The 16098-nt window shown below is 44.7% G+C and overlaps 1 protein-coding gene across 5 annotated transcripts in view; it reads right to left on the reverse strand.

Moving 5' to 3' along the window:
* Positions 1-16098, reverse strand: part of CSNK1G1 (casein kinase 1 gamma 1) — a 208890-nt gene that overhangs the window by 154515 nt on the left and 38277 nt on the right. For 4 of the 5 annotated variants that reach the window (XM_062206113.1, XM_062206109.1, XM_062206110.1 and 1 more), the window contains one exon: positions 2044-2092. The exons of the other annotated variant lie outside the window; for it this stretch is intronic. The gene's annotated coding sequence lies outside the window, so the exon portion shown is untranslated. The remainder of the gene's footprint in view (positions 1-2043; positions 2093-16098) is intronic. 5 annotated transcript variants of the gene reach the window in all.

Here is a 16098-nt window from a genome sequence, read left to right on the forward strand (position 1 = left end):
CTCCCATCCGCTGGTTTACTCCCAAAATGGCCACAGCAGATAGAGCTGCACCAATCCAAAGCCAGGAGCCAGGAGCTTCTTCCCAGTCTCCCACATGGGTGCAGGGGCCCAAGGACTTGTTCCATCTTCTATTGCTATCCCAGGCCATAGCAGAGAGCTGGATCGGAAGTGGAGCAGCCGGGACTCAAACCAGCGCCTATATGGGATGTCGGCACTTGCAGGTGGCGGCTTTACCTGCTATGCCACGGCGCTGGCCCCCAGATCTTTTATTTTGTCTCTCTGTCACTCTGTCTTTTGAATGAATAAATAAATCTTTTTTAAGAAAAAGAAGTCTGCCAAGAGGCCAGTGTTGAGGCATAGAGGTACAGCTGCCATCTGTGATGCTGGCATCCCACAAGGGCACAAATTCACATCCTGGCTGCTCCACTCCAATTCCCTTCTAGATCCTTGCTAATGTACCTGGAAAGCAGCGGAGGATGGCCCAAGTCCTTGGGACATTTCCACCTATATGAGAAACTCAGATGGAGTTCACACTCCTGGCTTTGGCCTGCATCTTCCCCTGCACTGTCACCAAATGTGGAGTGAACAAGTGGATGGAAGCAGCTCACCTGCTTGCTACCCACCCCCCATATAATATGATAGATATGATATCATATCATATAATTTCCCATTCACATGATAAATAAATCTTTGAAAAAGAAAAAGTAAGATGGGGCGGGCACTGTGGCACAGTGGGTTAACACCCTGGCCTGAAGCACCGGCATCCCATATGGGCGCTGGTTTGAGTCCTGACTTCTCCACTTCCAATCCAGCTCTCTGCTATGGCCTGGGAAAGCAGTAAAAGATGGCCCAAGTCCTTGGGCCCCTGCACCCGCATGGGAGACCCAGGAAAAGCTCCTGGCTCCTGGCTTGGGATCAGTGCAGCTCCCCTGTTGCTGCCATCTGGGGATTGAACCAGTGGATGGAAGACCTCTCTCTCTGTCTCTACCTCTCTTGGTAGTTAACTCTCTCGGTAACTGTCTTTCAAATAAATAAAATAAATCTTTAAAAAAAGCACAAGCACCCATATTTCTTCAAAGTGATCTTAATTCAATCCACAAAATCTTTAGTGAGTGCCTATGTGTATAAGATTGAAATACTCACTGGTGATGTAACAGAACATTGAATCTACATGGTGGGGGGAGGGGATTCAGAAAGTCTATGAAAAATGGAATTTAAAGCTGTTGATATTGGTGTTAAAAAAAATTTGATGGATGTGCAGGGTCTCCAAAAAGTTCATGGAAAATGTGCATTATGAAAAATTATGCATGGATTTCCATGTTTTTGCACCAAAATACACTTATCTTTGATAATTCAATTTTCCATAAGCCTTCTGAAGTACTCTCCTGCAGTTCCTCTGTTCAGAGTCTATAGGGGACTTCCCAAGCAAACATGAATAAAAAGAACTATGAACTGGGATCATGATACAAATCAAACAAAGATCTGCAGAAATAAGAATTGCAGGAGATCAAAAGGGAGAATTTCAGAAAGAAGGTGACAAGGTCTTTATTAGAAAGCACATTTAAACAGTGTCCTCAAGGTTGAGGAGCCAGCCTCACCAAGTGCTAGGGACAGAGCCTCCAGACAGAGGAAACAGCAACCTACAAGGAAAGGCTTTTTGGTGAAAGACAAGCCAGGTGGGGGATTATAATGAGCAAGGTGAAGAGGCAGCAGAGTCCATTATTCAGGATTTTACAGGTCTCTCATGTTGCAATGAGAAGCCATTTAAGCAGGGGGATGAGATTTATATTTAAAGAGATTTAGGTTTATAAAAGGCATTTATCTTTTTGAAATGATTGACTCTGAGTGCTATGTGACCTATTCAGTGGAGTCAAACCAGACTTACCTGCCTTAGTAAAGGCAATTATTCCTTTTCATAGAGGACACTCGGGTTCAGAGATATTCACAGACTGGGTCGCACAAACCCAGTCAGAAGTCTAAAGCCTGAGTCTGCACTGCTTTCTGCCACACTCACCAAAGGACCCTGCTTGCCCACACACTTACCCATTAATCCCCATTGAGTCAAAAGTGCACTGGTCTCACAACTGTCCTCCTGAAATAACAAAAAAACAAACGGGTGTGGTTATTTATTTATTTTTTTTTAAGAATACTTTGTTTATTTGAAAGGCAGAGCAACAGAGAGCACCAAATGGCTGACAGTCAGGGCTGAGCCAGGCTGAAACCAGGAGCCAAGAATTCTACCTAGTCTCCCATGTGTGTGGCAGCAACTCAAGTACTTGGGCATCATCCACTGCCTCCCAGGTGCATCATCAGGGAACTGGATCTGAAGCAGAGCAGCTGCGACTCAAACCAGCACTCTGATACGGGATGCCGGTGTCACAGTGGCAGCTTAACTGGCTGTGCCACAATACCAGCCAAATGTGGCTAGATTAAAAATCACTACACAAATTTTTTTTGCTAGGAAGCCTTATTCTTTACACTTTGAGCAACTTAAAAGTTTCTTCTGTTTCCCATAGTTAATGTTCTTCATTATCTGAATAAAATATACATGCCCCCTTTTTGTGGCAAAATTTACCCACGGGGTCATATTTAGGTTTTGGCTTTTTGTTTGTTTTTGTTTGTTTGTTTTTAAAGACCTGTTCAGGGCCGGCACCATGGCATAGTGGGTAAAGCTGCTGTCTGCAGTGCCAGCATTCCATATGGGTGCCGGTTCAAGTCCCGGCTACTTCACTTCTAATCCAGCTCTCTGCTAATGGCCTGGGAAAGCAGTGGAGGATGACCCAAGTGCTTGGGCTCCTGCACCGTGTGGGAGATCCAAAGAAGTTCCTGGTTCCTGGCTTCACATTGGTTCCTGGCCTGAACTGGGCCACTGCAGCCATTTGGGGAGTGAACCAGTGGATAGAAGACCTACCTCGGCCGACACTGCGGCTCAATAGGCTAATCTTCCGCCTGCAGCGCTGGCACACTGGGTTCTAGTCCCGGTCGGGGCACCGGATTCTGTCCCAGTTGCCCCTCTTCCAGGCCAGCTCTCTGCTATGGCCCGGGAGTGCAGAGGAGGATGGCCCAAGTCCTTGGGCCCTGCACCCACATGGGAGACCAGGAGAAGCACCTGACTCCTGGCTTCGGATCAGCATGGTGTGGTGCGCTGGCCACAGCGCACTGGCCACGGTGGCCATTGGAGGGTGAACCAACGGCAAAAGGAAGACCTTTCTGTCTCTCTCTGTCCACTCTGTCAAAAAAAAAAAAAAGAAGACCTATCTCTCTCTCTCTCTCTCTCTCTGCCTGTCTATAACTATGCCTTTCAAATAATATTCAAAAATAAATCAATAAATAAAAAATAAAAAAGACCTGTTCATTTATTTGAGAGGCAGAGCTACAAACAGAGAAAGGGAGGGAGGGAGGGAGGGAGGGAGGGAGGGAGGGAGAGAGAGAGAGAGAGAGAGAAAGTCTTCTATCCTTTGGTTCACTCCTCAAATGGCCACACGGCCAGAGCTCGGCCAATGTGAAGCCAGAAGCCAGGAGCTTCTTCTGGGTCTCCCACATGGTGCAGGAGCCCAAGCACTTGGGCCATCCTCCTCTGCTTTCCCAGGCCATTAGCAGGGAGTTGGATTGGAAGTGGAGCAACTGAGACTTGAACCAGTGCCCATATGGGATGCCAGAGGCACAGGTAGAGGCTTAACCTACTTCGCCACAATGATGGCCCAATATTTATGTTTTTTAATGAACAGATTACTGCGGTTTAATTTGCATGTCATATAACTCATCTATTTAAAGTACATCTGTTTTAAAAATTGAATTGAGAAATTTCCAACTCAAGTCTATGTTCGTCAACAATTAACATCAGTGATTTTTCTTGAGTTTGTTTATTTGGTAAATACTCATCAGTTTCTTCAGTTGATTCTTTCATTTCAGCACCTGAATGGAATAGGCAGGGAACTAGATCCTTTAGCAATTGCTATACAGCTGAGAAAAGAATTTCATGAGATTGCTACTCATTTTTCCTGTCTTTGGACACCTCTAAATCTTGTCCAATTTTATGTTTTAAAATATTTATTCATTATTTATTTATTTGAAAGGCAGAGAGAGAAAGAGATATCTTCCACTTGCTAGTTCACTTCCCAGATGGCCAACGGCCCCAATGGCTAGGGCTGCACCAGGCCAAAGTCAGGAGTCAAGAACTCCATCTGGGTCGCCCACATGGGTGGCAGGGGCCCAAGTACTTAGGTCATCATCCATTGCCTTCCCACGTGCACTGGCAAGAAGCTGCGTAGTCGAGTACCCAGACCTCAAACTGGAACTCTGATATGGGATACAGGCATCCCGAGAGACAGCTTAACCCACTATACCACAATGCCCACCCCAATGAAGCCATTACTGCGGAGCCACAAGTATCTCTCATTCACATAAAGAGCCACAAGCATCTGAACTCTCATTTTTATTTTTTCAATTATTATTTTTAAACAGGGCTTTAATAACTGCATTTTCATAACCATAGCTATAACCATAGCTCACTACAGAACACCAACAGGCAGCCTTGTTGACTGTCCCAAATAATTACTGGCTTCAGTTCTCCATTAACTGTCTCATCATCACCTACCTCCCAAACCTGTATGTTTCTTCCATAAATATTACTTTGTGGTTGAGGATCTGAATGTTAAACTTTCAAAAGCAACTTCTTACCTAATCGCTGCCAGGAAAGAAAAGAAAGAAAAGAAAAGAAATCTCTCACAAGCTTAGAAGAGTTCTCCCAATAATGATGGGAACAAGGTGGGCATTGTGGCACAGAGGATTAAGCTACTATTTGGGATACCCACATCCCATATAGGAATCCCTTGGATTGAGTCCTACTTTCACTTCAAATCCAGGTTCCTGGCTAATGCACCTGGGAGGAGCTGATAGATGATGGCTCAAGTACTTGGGTCCTTAGAGACCTGGACTGTTGTGGACATTTGAGGAATAAAGCAGTGGATAGAACATTTCTCTCTCTCTTTCAAGTAAAAATAAACACACTTTAAAAAATGATAGGCGTAATCAAAATTTCAGCCTTTTCTGTAGATCACGAGAACACCAGGGGCAAGCATTTGGTGCAGTGGCTCAAGTTGCTGCTTAGGATGCCTATATCCCACACTGGAGCTCCTCGTTTGAGTCCTAACTACTCTACTTCCTTCCAATCTACTTCCTGCTAATGCATATCCTGTGAGGCAGCTGATGATGGCCCATGTTCCTGCTACCAATGTGAGAGATCTAGATGGAGTTCTTGCTCCTGGCCTTGGCCTGGCCCAGCCATGGCTGCTGCAGGCATTTGGCAAGTGAACCAGCAAATGAAAAATCTCTGTCTATATCTGTCTGTATTTCTTTGTCTTCCATATAAAATGAAAATAATAAATTTAAATTTCTAAAAAAAAAAACAATAACTTAAATTTACTGCTTAAGAAATGGGATTATTTAACTTTTTAGAAGATTTTTATTTATTTGAAAGGCAGAGAGAGGGGAGGAGAGGGGAGGAGAGGGGAGGGGAGGGAGGGGAGGGGAGGGGAGGGGAGGGAATTTTCTGTCTGTTGGTTGACTCCCCAAATGGTCGCAACAGCCAGGGCTAGGCCAGGCTGAAGCCAAGAGCCTGGAACTCCATCCAACTCTCCCACGTAAGCGGCAGGGGTCCAGGCACTTAGGTCATGCTCCACTCCTTTCCAAGGCACATTAACAGGGAGCTAGATTGAAAGTGGTTGAACCAGCGCTCCGATATGGGATGCTGGCGTTGCAAGCAGTAGCTTTATCTACTGCATCACAACACCAGGCTCTAGAAGTGACTTTCAAGCTCAAAGCGTAGGAGTGGAATGAGTAGAGGTAAGGCAAGACCGCAGTGAGAGGGTGAGTTTTGCTTCATGTTTTGTGTTTACAGACACTAGGGGAATGTCTTAGACTGTTCTTTCACCTGCTATATGATCTCATTTTTACAGCATGAGGGTACTGTTAGGAGCCAAACAATAGCCTGTACAGCGCCCAGTGTACACCAAGCCCTTGTGATATTGCTGTTGAAAAAATGGATGAATTTAAAACAATTCTAAATGAGAATATTGATTTTTACACAAGTTACATCCTGATTTAAATTCCTCCTCCAATGTTGAGAGTCAATTAATTCCTGCTCTTTTCTATCCTGTCCTAATTACTTCATTTCAAAAACTAAAGGATTAGAGAAAAAATAGTTTCCTTACAACATGTCTGTAAGGTCTTTCAATGTAGGCAGCAAATATTTATATTTATTGTCGTAACTCCACTGCCAGTGCTGGGCCGGATACACAGTAGTTGCTCAAATATGTATGATGCATGAATGATTATTAACCTTAGTGTACATATACATCCATCTTTCAATACTAATTGATTTTGGCCATTTTTAACCTTTCTACCAACCAAGCTAGGAACTCGGTGGAAACAGGAGGCTGCTTTCTTACATATTTGTAGTGCTGAGTACTGTCCCCAAAGCAAAGTAAGTTCATGTCTAACTATTTTCAATTAGCTGAAATTTATTTAATGCCTTCAATTAACTATATCCACTCCCTGATTTCACTCCTTATTCTTTTTTTTTTTTTTTTTTAATTTGACAGGTAGAGTTATAGACAGTGAGAGAGAGAGAGAAAGGTCTTCCTTCTGTTGGTTCACTCCCCAAATGGCCACCACGGTTGGTGCTGCGCCGATTCGAAGCCAGGAGCCAGGTGCTTCCTCCTGGTCTCCCGTGCAGGTGCAGGGCCCAAGCACTTGGGCCATCCTCCACTGCCTTCCTGGGCCACAGCAGAGAGCTGGACTGGAAGAGGAACAACCGGGATAGAACCTGGCACCCATATGGGATGCCAGTGCCGCAAGGCGGAGGATTAACCAAGTGAGCCACGGCACCGGCCCCTCACTCCTTATTCTAATCATTAAAAAGTTATAAAACAGAAGCCAGCGCCGGCATCCCACATGGGTGTCAGTTTGAGTCCCGGCTGCTCCACTTCTGATCCAGCTCCCTGTGAATATGCCTGGGAAAGCTCCCGGAAGAAGCTCCTGGCTCCTGGCTTCGGATCGGCTCAGCTCCAGCCATTGCAGCCATCTGGGTAGTGAACCAGTGGATGAAAGACCTCTCTCTCTCACTGTAACTCTTTCAAATAAATAAAAATAAATCTTTAAAAAATTATAAAACAAAACTACGATATAGAAAACTTCATACCTGACACTCTTATACATTTCTCTTTCTTTCCTTCTTTTAGTTTTAAGTCAGGATGGGAACTTTTTGTTAACAGCCATTTGAATTCTTATAATATCACTGGCAAGCCATACAAAATTACTAACTTAAAAATTAACCCGCACAGGGCTGCTGTTGTGCCATAGAGGGTTAAGCTGCTGCCTCCAATGCCACCATCCTATTAAGGCATTTCCTACCGCCCGACTTTCAATCCAGTTCCCTGCTAATGCGCAGCAAAGGAAGGCCCAAGTGCTTGGGCTCCTGCACCCATGTGGGAGACCTGAAGAAGCTCCTGACTCCTAGATTCAGTCTGGCATAGTATTGGCCATTGAAGCCATATGAGAAGTGAACCAGCAAATAGAAGATATCTCCCCCCAACCCCCGTCTGTCTGTCTCTCTCTGCCTCTCCTGTAACTCAGCCTTTCAAATAAAAATAACAAATAAATAAGCCAGCCAGCAATACATTTATCAATTTTTTTTTTTTTAAAGGCAGAGTGGACAGTGAGAGAGAGAGACAGAGAAAGGTCTTCCTTTATTGTTGGTTCACCCTCCAATGGCCGCTGCGGCCAGCGCACTGCGCTGATCTGAAGCCAGGAGCCAGGTGCTTCTCCTGGTCTCCCATGCGGGTGCAGGGCCCAAGCACTTGGGCCATCCTCCACTGCCTTCCCGGGCCATAGCAGAGAGCTGGCCTGGAAGAGAGGCAACCGGGACAGAATCCGGTGCCTCGACCGGGATGAAAACCCGGTGTGCCGGCGCCACAGGCGGAGGATTAGCCTGCTGAGCTGCGGTGCCGGCCTAGATTTATCAAATTTTGAGTCCTGCCTGTGGTTGCCTTGTCAGAGCCAGACCAAATGACTTCACAGGCTTTATAGGGCCCATGGGCCAGCTGTTCCCCATCCCTGTTTTAAGCCTGAGAAGTCTACTAGCATCAGCATAAATGCTACTTGTAGTACTTAATACTTATCTATGTCACTAAATATGCTTGATACATTTTAAAAATAATTTTAAGAGGAAAATGGAGATGATTAAAAATAACTGATACAGAGGGAAGCATCTGACACAGTAATTACGATGCAGCTTGAGGCTACAACACGTATCAGTCTGCCTAGATTTAAGTCCTGGCTTTGCTCCTGATTCCAGCTTCCTATTAATGCAAATTCTGGGAGGCAACAGTTGATGACTCCAATACTTGATGTGGGAGGCCCTGATCAAGTTCCCAGCTTCTGGCTTCAGCCTAGTCCAGCCCTGTCTGTTGGTAGGCATTCAGGCTGTGAATCAATATGGGAGATCTATGTCTGCCTCTCTACCTTTCAAATAAATAAATAAAACAAACAAATGTAGCTATAACAAACTAGGTAGCAAGTATAACCAATGGACCCTAACTTTTAGGGGCCAGTATTGTGGTGAGGCAATTAAGTCAACACATGTGATTATCAGCATCCCTTATCAGAACACAGGTTTGAGTCCTGGCTGCTCCACTTCCAATATGATTCCCTGCTAATACATCTGGGAAAACAGCAGATGATGGCCCGAATACTTGAGCTCCTGCCACCCACATGGGAGACTGGATGGAATTCCAGGCTCCTGGCTTCAGGGTGGTCCAGCCCAGCTGGTGTGGTCATGGAGGCAGTGAAATACTGGGTGGAAATCTGGTTCTCTCCCTAAGCCCTGTCACTATGCCTGTCAAATAAACAAACAAGTATTTAAAAAAAAAAACCTAAATTTTAGTAAAAAGGAAGTTACTTTTACTTATAGATTACTAACAGTTCTACAGAAAACTCATAGGTTTAGGCACAGCCCTATTGAAAAATCATCTAGTCAAGTAATTTAAAAAATGTTAACTAGCAGGGAGATTTATATTATAAACAATTCTTAGAACTTGGAGACTTTCTGGATAAAAGAAAAATTTTTTTTCAGTTTTTTTTTCCTTTGAGGCAGATGATTAGACAGAAAAGAGTGAGCTAAGCTCCCATCTACTAGTTCTCTCCCCAAAAACCTGCAATGGTTGGGGGTTGGTCAGGGCTAGAACCAGAAATTCAACCCAGGAACTCACATGGGTTATCTGAGCCATTGCTTGCTGGGTCTACATTGGCAGGAAGCTCAAATCAGGAGCCCAAACCAAGAATCAAACCCAGGCACTCTGATAAGAAACCCAGGTAAATTAATCACTAGGCCAAAGCCTGTCCCAGTCTATGTTGGACTTTGTTTAAAAAAATAAATAAATAAAACCTACCAAATGGAGCCAGTGTTGTGGAGGTTATGTTGCTTGAGTGCTGTGTAGGGTAAACTACCACCTACAACACCATGAGGGATGCCAATCTGAGAGTCTTGTTTACTCCACTTACGATCAAGCCTCCTGCGAAGGTGCCTAGGAATGCAGCAGAAAATGGTCCAAGGACCTGGGCCCCTACCACTCATGTGGGAGATCAAGATGGTATTCCTGGTTCCTGGCTTCAGCATTTGGGGAATGAACCAAAGGATGAAAACTCTTTCTTCCTGTCTCTCCCTCTCTTTCTGCTGCTCTGTCTTTTAAATAAATAAATCTTTAAAAAAGAAAGAAACTGTCAAATTATTGTCCACAGCAGCTGCACCACTTTTATTTATTTATTTGAAAGGCAGAGACAGAGCTCCCAATTGCTGGTTCAGGCAAATGCCTACAATGGCCAAGAGGTCAAATTTGAGAGCCAGGAACTCAATCCAGGTCTCCTAGCTTGGTTGACAGGAATCCAACAACTTGAGCCATCACTGTTGCTTTCCAGGTTCTACATTAGCAAGAAGCTGAAATCAGGAGCTGGAGCTAGGAATCCAATCCTGATACTCTGATATGGAGCTCAGGTGCCTACTCACTCACCCCCCTGCCTTTTTATATTCCCACCAGCAATATACAGGGGTTCCATCTTCTCCACGTACTCATCAACATTTGCTATTTCCTCTGTGTGTGTGTTTTAATGGCCAACCTAATGGACATGAGATGGTATCTGATCAGGGAGCTTCTAGATATGCAAGAAGTATTTGGGAAATAAATAAGTACAGAGAAGTGTCATCTAACAACTTGATAGTTAAAAATACTTCCAAGAAGGGCCAGTGTTGTAGCACAGAGGGATAAGCCACCACCTGAATGCCGGCATCCCATATCAGCATGCTGGTTTGAATCTCACTTGTTCCATTTCCCGTCTAGCTTCCTGTTAATGTGCCTGGAAAGGCAGCTTAAGATGGCCAACTGCTTGGGCCCCTGCCACCCATTTGTGAGACAAGAATGTAGCTACTGGCTCCTTTGGTGTGGCCTGGCCCTGGCTATTGGAGCCATTTGGGGAGTGAACCAGCCGATGGAAGATCTCTCTTGCTCTCTGACTCTCCCTCACTGCTGGTTTATCTTTCAAATAAATAAATAAATCTTTAAAAATAATATTTCCAAGAAGTGCAGATATTTAAATTGGGAGGTTCTGGGGAAAAAAATTAAACATAAGGGACAAAAGATGATACAAAAGAGGTTACAGGAAAAATAATTAGCAGTTACAAAAGTGTAAATGCAGCCAAGCAAATGTAGTCTCTAGGTCTATGGCCTGGGAAAGCAGTAGAAGATGGCCCAAGTCCTTGGGCCTCTGCACCCACACAGGAGACCTGGAAGAGGCTCCTGGCTTCTGATCGGCATAGCTCCGGCCGTTGTGGCCATCTGGGGAGTGAACCAGGGGATGGAAGACCTCTCTCTCTCTGCCTGCCTCTACAAAAGTGTAGTGCCTACACAAAAGTGTAAATGCAGCCAAGCAAACGTAGTCTCTAGATCTATGGTTCTCAAAGCATAGTCCCTAGGATAGCGGTATGAATATTAGCTGGCGATCTGACAGAAATGGACATTTTAGGGCCCCACCCCAATTCCACTGAATCAGAAATTCTGGGGATAAGGCCCTAAAAATTCTGTTCTACAAGCTGCAGATGATGCTGACACCCTAAAATTTTAGAACCTCTGGGCTAATATGATTAGAGAACTGTGATTATATCACTAAGGTTAAAGCAGAGGAAACAGGAGAGGCAATAGTGTTTGCTGACAACTATCAGAAGCCAAACTACATGGAGCTGTCTATACTGACATAAAATCAGGAGCAGCCCGTGATAGTTCCTAACTTTTTAGGCTCTGTTCAACTCTCAACATTGCCTTTGACAACTAGAGAATATATATTCTTTTCAAGTTCTCACAGAATATTTATGAAACTTCACTATGTGGTTTGCATCATACATTTAGATACTAAATTTTCATTATCATTCATTTTTAAGTATTAACTCTCCATGATTTCTTTTGCTACCTGGAGCTAATTTTTAAATTTCCAAACATTTGTAGGGCAGGCATTGTGGCACAGCTGGTTAAACTGCCACTTGGGATGCCCCCATCCCAGATCTGGGTGCCTAGTGTCGAATCCTATCTCTGACTTTGCATCCAGTCCAGTCTCCTGCTGAGGCAAGAGGTGATGCAGCAGGTAATGGCTCAGGTACTGAGTCCCTGCCACCCACATGAGAGACTCAGGATGCATTTTTTTTTTTAAGATCTATTTATTTATTTGAAAGAGTTACACAGAGAGAGGAGAGACAGAGAGAAAGAGAGAGGTCTTCCATCCGATGGTTCAATCCCCAATTGGCTGCAACAGCTGGAGCTGTGCCAATCTGAAGCTAGGAGCCAGGAGCTTCTTCTGGGTCTCCCATGTGGGTGCAGGGGCCCCAAGGACTTGGGCCATCTTCTACTGCTTTCCCAGGAGGATGGCATTCTTGACTCCTGCCTTCTACCTGGCCTAGCCCCAGCAGTTGTAGGGATTTGGGGAGTAAACCAGCAGATGGAAGACATTTCTATTACTTTTTTTTTTTTTAAAGATTTATTTATTTATTCGAAAGTCAGAGTTACACAGAGAGAGGAGAGGCAGGCAGAGAGAGAGAAAGAGAGAAAGAGAGAAAGAGAGAGAGAGAGAGAGGTCTTCCATCCCCTGGTTCACTCCCCAGATGGCCACAACGGCCGGAGCTATGCCGATCAGAAGCCAGGAGCCTCTTCCAGGTCTCCTGTGTGGATGCAGAGGCCCAAGGACTTAAGCCATCTTCTACTGCTTTCCCAGGCCATAACAGAGAGCTGGATCGGAAGTGGAGCAGCCAGTTCTCGAACTGGAGCCCATATGGGATGCTGGCGCTTCAGGCCAGGGCATTAACCCGCTGCACCACAGCGCCAGCCCCTCTCTATTACCTCTCTCTCTCTCTCTGTGACTCAGCCTTTCAAATAATATAAACAAACATTTAAAAAATTTTCTAAACATATTTAAAAATCACCTTGAATAAAATTGAATCCTGATTTAGCTTGCAATGCCATTACAGAAGGTGACCTATGGCCGGCGCCATGGCTTAACAGGCTAATCCTCCGCCTTGTGGCGCCGGCACACCGGGTTCTAGTCCCGGTTGGGGCGCCGGATTCTGTCCCGGTTGCCCCTCTTCCAGGCCAGCTCTCTGCTATGGCCTGGGAAAGCAGTGGAGGATGGCCCAAGTGCTTGGGCCCTGCACCCCATGGGAGACCAGGAGAAGCACCTGGCTCCTGGCTTCGGATCAGCGAGATGCACCGCCCGCAGCAGCCATTGGAGGGTGAACCAACAGCAAAAAGGAAGACCTTTCTCTCTGTCTCTCTCTCTCACTATCTACTCTGCCTGTCCAAAAAAAAAAAAGGTGACCTATCAGATAGATACAAAGTCTTTGAAATCTGTTGGGACTTTTCAAGAGTACTTTTTAAGGTTGTTGAATAATTATCTCTTGCATAATCTGTTGTCTGGGATTCCACAAGGTACTACCTATGCATATAGTAACAGCATATGATACTGACTCTTCAAAACTAAACTTGAGTACAATATTCTATAGTCACCCAGGAGCTCAAGCTTATTATGTTGCTGTAATGTAAAAACTTCTCTGATGATGGTGAATTCTCCTTGTAGTTATTTTTTATTTATTTATATTGAACCTTTGATATTTGGTACAAATAACTTTAAAATGCTAATTCCTTGGGCCAGCACTGTGGCACAGTGGGTTAAAGCCCAGCCTGAGGCGCTGGCATCTCATATGGACACCAGTTCTAGTCCTGGCTGCTCCTCTTCCGATCCAGCTCTCTTTATGTCCTGGGAAAGCAGCAGAAAATGGCCCAAATCTTTGGGCCCATAAACCAGCATGGGAGACCCAGATCCTGACTTCAGATAGGTGCAGCTCCAGCTGTTGTGGTCATTTGGGGAGTGAACCAGCACATAGAAGACCTCTCTTTCTGTGTGTCCCTACCTCTCTCTCTGTAACTCTGTCTTTACCTACTAATTTCTTCCAGGTAAACTGAATTTTTTATTATTATATGATATGACAGAGACTGCTGGTCACCTTCCCAGTATACAATTTCTCTTCTTTCCTCAATAACAATGTTCAATTTTACTCTGGGCAGCAATGTGCTGTCCTAAATCACATTTCCTAATTGCCCTGCAGCTTATGGTCAATGAAGTTGCTAGGTGGAACTTCCATGAAACCACTTGAAACAGATGGCATGATAGCTTGCATGTGCTCCACCCTCCCCCATGCTTCCTCTTACAAGCAATCTGTGAAAGCTGCTGCTTCAAGTCCATCTTGAACCATAAGGTTAGCCATATGCTAAACATGGTGGCGCAGAAACAGAGTAGTACACAAGGACCTTTATGATAAAAATGAAACCTACATAATCAGACCTAGACTGCTACTCTCTAGACTCTTACGAAGGAAAAAAAGGTCTGTCGGTCTTCAAGTCACCACTATTTGCATTTCGACCCAACAGCAAAAAGCAATTTTACAATCTAAAATATTGATAATGATATAATATTTTATTTTTAGTATTGCTTCCAACCTTGAATTTTATTTTACTGTATTACCACTTGAGTATCCCTAATCTGAAAATCCAATATACTTGAAAATCAAAATCTGCTTGAGCACCAAGATGATACCACGCCAAAAATTCCACACCTGACCTCATGTGATGAGTCACAGTCAAAACATAATGTGGGCCGGTGCCATGGCTCAACAGGCTAATCCGCCTTGCGGCACTGTCACACCGGGTTCTAGTCCTGGCGCCAGATTCTGTCCCGGTTGCCCCTCTTCCAGGCCAGCTCTCTGCTATGGCCCGGGAAGGCAGTGGAGGATGGCCCAAGTGCGTGGGCCCTGCACCCCCTGGGAGACCAGGATAAGCACCTGGCTCCTGCCACAGCGCGCCGGCCGTGGCAGCCATTGGAGAGTGAATGAACAGCAAAGGAAGACCTTTCTCTCTGTCTCTCTCTCTGTCCACTCTGCCTGTCAAAAAAAAAAAAAAAAAAAAAGCATAATGTGTTGAGTCAGCACCGTGGCGCAGCGGGTAAAGCTGCCACCTGCAGTGCTGGAATCCCACATGGGTGCCAGTTCGAGACCTGGCTGCTCCACTTCTAATCCAGCTCTCTGCTATGGCCTGGGAAAGCATTAGAAGGTGACCCAAGTTCTTGGGCCCCTGCACCCGCATGGGAAGACCAGGAGGAAGCTCCTGGCTCCTGGCTTGGGATCGGCACAGCTCCAGCCATTGCGGCCAATTAGGGAGTGAACCAGTGGATGGAAGACCTCCTTCTCCTTCTCTCTCGCTCTCTCCCTCTCTGTCTCTCTCTCTCTCTCTCTCTCTGCCTCTACTTCTCTCTCTGTGTAACTCTTTCAAATAAATAAATAAATCTTTAAAAAAAAATAACGTGCTAAAAATATTGCAGAGGAGTCAGCACTGGCATAGCGGTGCTGTGGCATAAGCCACTGCCTACAGAGCCGACATCCCATATGGGTGCCAATTCAAGTCCCAGATGCTCCACTTCTGATCCAGCTCCCTGCTAATGTGCCTGGGAAAGAAGTAGAGGACGGCCAAGTATTTGGACCCCTGCACCCACGTGAGAGACATGGAAGAAGCCTGGATCCTGACTTTGGCCTGGCTCAGCCCTGGTCATTGCAGTCATTTATGGAGTGAACAAGCAGAGGGAAGATCTCTCTCTATGTAACTCTGACTTTCAGACAAATGAATAAATCTTTGAAAAAAAAAAATTGGAAAGGGGACTCCTGTTGTGATTTTTTTAAGACTTATTTATTTATTTGAGAGGCAGAGTTACAGAGAGAGGGAGGAACAGAAAAAGGTCCTCCATCCGCTGGTTCCCTCCCCAGATGGCAACAGCAGCCAGAGCTGGGCTAATCCGAAGCCACCTTATGCTGCTTTTCCAAAGCCATTAGCAGTGAGCTGGACAGAAAGAGCAGCCGGGACTCAAATCAGTGCCCACGTAAGATGCTGTCACCCAGGCAGGGACTTAACCAACCACAACTCAGCCCTGGCACAAATAAATCTTTAAAAAAAATTCTAGACAGTTACACTCAGGCTATGTGTATAGGATGTTCACAAAACTTAAATTAATTTTGTGTTTATACTTGGGTCCTATTCTAAGACATCTGATTAGATTTATGTGAAGAATCCAAAATTTGAAAAGAAAAAAAATCCAAAACTTGAAATGTGCAGGTTCAAGCATTTCAGATAAAGGATGCTTAATCTGTATCACAATTTATCAGTTTTCTATACTTTTACTTTCATCTTGCCTCTATCTTCATGTTTTAATTTCTTAATATTTTAACTACATAATTAACTGGCTTTATGTTTTTACACACAGTCTGATAATCTTTGTCTTTCACTAAGAGCACTTAATATACTTATATTCGTTATGATCACTGATATATCTGACCTTAGTTCTCCCATCTTTGTCCTACTCTTTTGTTTCTCTCTCTGCTTTTCGTTCACAATAGTTGAGATCTCCCTCTCCCATTCCATTTGCTTTCTACTACAAATTAAAATCTTTAAGAAGCTACTT

The sequence above is a fragment of the Lepus europaeus genome, chromosome 11 (assembly GCF_033115175.1).
Source record: "Lepus europaeus isolate LE1 chromosome 11, mLepTim1.pri, whole genome shotgun sequence".
NCBI lineage: Eukaryota > Metazoa > Chordata > Mammalia > Lagomorpha > Leporidae > Lepus > Lepus europaeus.